General features: G+C 42.6%; 1 pseudogene; it reads right to left on the bottom strand.

The window, feature by feature from the left end:
• Positions 1-1,670: 1,670 nt before the first annotated feature.
• On the bottom strand, positions 1,671-2,553 carry LOC147005034 (14-3-3 protein eta-like; annotated as a pseudogene).
• Positions 2,554-4,518: the final 1,965 nt, after the last annotated feature.

Here is a 4,518-nt window from a genome sequence, read left to right as displayed (position 1 = left end):
ACTGTTTAAGTAAAAAGCTAGGAACAGAGTTCAAATACAGGTTTTGAAGAGACTTTCTACAGTATACTTTCAAACATAGGAGCTTTTCCCTTACACAAACTGAGATACAAGGATACTTTGTCTCACAGTGTTTCCCTTCCTAGGAAGAAGTCTCAGTAAAGCACTCACTTTTTCTAGGGAAGATTTTTGATGCTGCTCAGGAAAAGGAAGGAAATAATCATCTTAATTCTTCTTAAAGGATACAAGAAACATCACTAGATATAACTTAAAGTTGGTGGTTTTTACTTCCCTAGAAGGAACATCCATACTGTTACATGCATACAGTTATAGCAAGTCTAGGTGTGTTAACAAACCAAGGCATATTCAAGTATAATAAGATATGCTTGAAATTAAAAACAAAGTACATGAGATTTCAGCATTAAAATCATATTCTCAATCTGAATACATGTTATAAAATCAATGCAGAAGTGATTGCCATATTTTTACCATATTACAAAAAGCAATTGGTACCCAAGTCCATAAAGGCAGCAACAAAGCAGCTTGTCGACTGAAGATTATTGCTGCAAATCACACTGCATTCATTGCTCATTGTAAAAACACCGGTGTTTTCAGAAGTTGGGAATCTTCACAAAATTGTGGCTTGTTTCTACACTTCTGTCCCTTCAAAACTTTTTAAGTAGTAATGCTAAAATCCCGAGGTCTGAGATCCTGAGTCAATATATTGCCACTTCCTTTCTGGTAGCTTGAGATTCATAGTGACAACTGACCTTGTGTATCCATTTTTCTCAGTGGAGTCTCATTCTGTAGCATGGGCAAGGATTTTATCTTCCCAAAGATGTTTTACTTATATTTGTATAGCAGGACTTTTTCTTTTTCTTTTTCTTTTTCTTTTTCTTTTTCTTTTTCTTTTTCTTTTTCTTTTTCTTTTTCTTTTTCTTTTTCCTTTTCTTTTTCTTTTTCTTTTTCTTTTTCTTTTTTTATCCCCAAAGCAGCATTTATTTACTCTTTTAAGTCCAAAACATTTATTTTAGCAGTCTGGCATTTCATAACCACCCATCATAATTGACACAGGTTGACACACATGATGCTGTCAGGGTACACAAGTACAATAGCCAAAGAGTTACAAAAAATAAATCCATGATTCTTAATCACAATCAAAAAAAAAGTTACACATATCAAAAACTTCTGATGCAGTGCATTGAAAAGAAGGTGTGTGCACATTATAATTTAAAGAGGCACAGCAAGGGCTGCTGAAAGCTCACAAGAAACAGTTTATAAAGCTGATGGTGAAGGAACGAGTTGTTGCTGTGTCAGTTTCCATTAGCTGAAGGGAGGGGTGAGAGGGTCAAATTCATTTTTGCATGCACAAGATGTACTGCTTAACACAACACTATCAGCTTGTTTTAAATAGCAGCCATAGCCTGTGTTGGCTAATTCTCCTTTCTACACTCAATTACCATCACCTGGATTTACTAGAGATCAACAGACATAATAAAATGCCTTGTTCAGAACACACTTCTCTGCACAATTCAAAAAAGAAGCGTCCTGTGACTCAAAGCAACCATCAGTCCAGCAAATGCCCATGAAAGTTTTTTAGGGCAGATCTGAATAGCTGTGCTGCCAATACCGATAGGTTTAGCACTAAATATAGTGATTGTGGCAACGAAGAATCAGTGATAATGGGGGTGGTGGGTGAAGTAAGAGCCAGGGACCTGAAGGGTCTTCAGTTGCCTTCTCCTGCTTCTTCATCCTGCTGGTCGCTTGTCCAGAGGGTGCATGATGAGAGTGGAGTCCTTATAGGAATCCTCGTTTAGTGTGTCCAGCTCAGCTATAGCATCATCGAAGGCTTGTTTGGCTAAGAGGCAGGCCCGCTCTGGTGCATTCTGGATCTCATAGTAGAACACAGAAAAATTGAGGGCCAGGCCAAGCCGGATGGGGTGTGTTGGCTGCATGTGCTCTTTGCTGATTTCTAAGGCTTCCTTATACGCAGCCTCAGAAGCTTCAACCACACTGTTTTTCTTCTCCCCAGAAGCCACCTCTGCCAGGTAGCGGTAGTAATCGCCCTTCATTTTCAGGTAGAACACTTTGCTCTCATACTGAAAATCATTGCAGTTCTTGATAAGGAACTTGTCAAGCAGAGCCTAGACATCATTACAAACTGTCTCCAGCTCCTTTTCAATCTTCTCCCGGTAGGCTTTAACTTTCTCCAACTTCTTCTCGTTCCCATCTGCCATGGTTTTCTGCTCAATGCTACTAATAACCCTCCAAGAAGATCGCCTGGCACCAACTACATTCTTGTAGGCCACAGAGAGGAGATTTCTATCTTCATTAGATAGCAGTTCATTCAGCTCTGTCACCTGCCTTTCAATTGCCTGAAAGCAAGCCCACATTCACCCCGAGGGAAGCTAGGCACGGTGGTGAGCACCAGTGAGCCCGGCATTTGACAGTTAAGGCAGCAGCATTGGAGTTCAAGGCCAGCCTCATCTATTTAATGTGTTTGAGGCCAGCCTGAAATGCATGAAACCCTATCGCCTTCATGGTGGAGGCCTTATCTTCATAGCGCTCTGCCTGCTCTGCCAGTAGCGCCCGCTGCAGCAGCTGTTCTAGATCCCCCACATCGCTTGTGACTCGGCCTCGCCTCGCACGCCCACACCTCCTGCTCGCTTGCCCGCCAGTCTGCTTCCCGGTCACCGCCTAGGCTGCTACAGTGCATGCGCACTGGCTCGCCGGCTGGCGGGAGGCTGCAGGCTGTGCCGCCTCTCGCGCCTTCTCGCTGGCTGGCTGCATGCGATGTGGCCAGCGCTGCGGAGCCTCCTGGAGAGGATAGGGGGTGCAGCAGGCGGGCTGGCAGGCAGGGAGAGGACTTTTTCTTTAGGGAAGGAATTCAATTGTGCTGCAACATGTTAGATGCTACAGGTGGAGCAGAGTCATATAAAGTTATCTGTATCCTGTGTAGGCTCACCTACTAATGTACAAGGATTAGACAGTGTTCCAGTGCAACAGTCACAGAAAAACCTATCAGGTCTAATGAATTCTACACATGATGTCATTTTTTAACAGCTGAGTAATACTCCGTTGTGTAAATGTACCACAGTTTCTTTATTCCTTCTTCTGTTGAAGGACACATAGGCTATTTGCAGTTTCTGGTTAATATAAATAGAGCAAAAATAAACATAGTTGAGCATGTCCTTATGGTAAAATTAAGCATCCTTAGGGTATAGACCCAAGTTGGACTTGGAGGTAGATTGATACTCAACTTTCTGAGGAACTACCATATTGATTCTAATAATGGCTGTGCAGGTTTGCACTCCCACCAGCAACGGAAGAGTGTTCCTGTTCCAAAACCTCACTGTGTTACTGATTTCTGATAGGCCTGTCTTTTTGTGTTCCTCCACCATGTTCCCTTGCAGTTTCTAATATTCTTTTATAGTTTTGTGTACTTAGTGTTTTGATTGTTATATGTCCAGGAGACTCTCTTTTCTGTTTTAATAAACTGGTCTTCGGACTGATACTTCTAATTTTGCAAGTTTTACTTTCTCCAGAATAGGAAAATTTTCTTCTATGGTTTAGGTAAAAATATAGCTGAAATACCCAAAAAAGGGGAGGTAGAACCTGTAGAAACCATATCCAGAGGTTAGGCATGGCCTTGCGTTGCAGGACAGGGCCACCCACCGATCTCAAATTTTCTAATCCAGAAATATTCCTGTCAAAAGGAAGAATAGGGAGGACAAATGGAGCAGAGATTGAAGGAATGACCATCCAGGGACTCCCCTACCTGGAAATCCACAATGTCTGCAGACACTAAACCAAACACTCTTGCTATGCTCAAGAGGCATTTGCTGACAGGAACCTCCTGTGATGGTTCTTTGTGAGGTGTGGCCAGAAACTGACCTTTGGAGCCAGCCATTAGACTGAGTTCAGGGAATCTGGTAGGGGAGCTTGGAGGAGCAGAAGGGGGATTGCAACTCCATTGAAAGAACCACATCTGCTGCCAAGTCGACCCAGGACTCCCCAAGTCTAGCCCACAAACCAAGAAGTGTACTGGGAAGAAACTATAGCTTCAGATACATTGTAACAGAGAATGGCCTTGCTTGACAACAAAGGGAGGGGGGCTCTTGATCTTGTAGAGGTTTGATGTCCCAGTGTAGTAGTATGCTGAAACAGTAGGGCAGAAGAGTATGCAAAGTTGGGGGTGCACCCTCATACAGGCAATGTGGAAGGGAACAGGGCAGATGGCGCTTGAAAGGTTGGGGGAAGGGTAGCCAGAATGTGGTATTTCATTTGGAATGTAATCTAATGGAATGATTAATACATAAAATTTAAAAATACATATATGCAATCCATTTAATTTAAAGAATAAAGAACAAACACAGATGCTGGGGTGAAAACATGCCAGTTCAGAGAGTCGGGGAAAGCACTCAGCTGACCTTCCTACTCTGCTAATCTCTAAGAAGGAAACCATTCTTTCTCCCTCTCCACACTGTCTTAAATATCCTTCAACATAGGAACCTTCCTTTG

The sequence above is a fragment of the Mus caroli genome, unplaced genomic scaffold (genome assembly GCF_978045245.1).
Source record: "Mus caroli unplaced genomic scaffold, Mus_caroli_1 scaffold_4, whole genome shotgun sequence".
NCBI lineage: Eukaryota > Metazoa > Chordata > Mammalia > Rodentia > Muridae > Mus > Mus caroli.
This window is presented reverse-complemented; position numbering and strand designations above follow the sequence as displayed.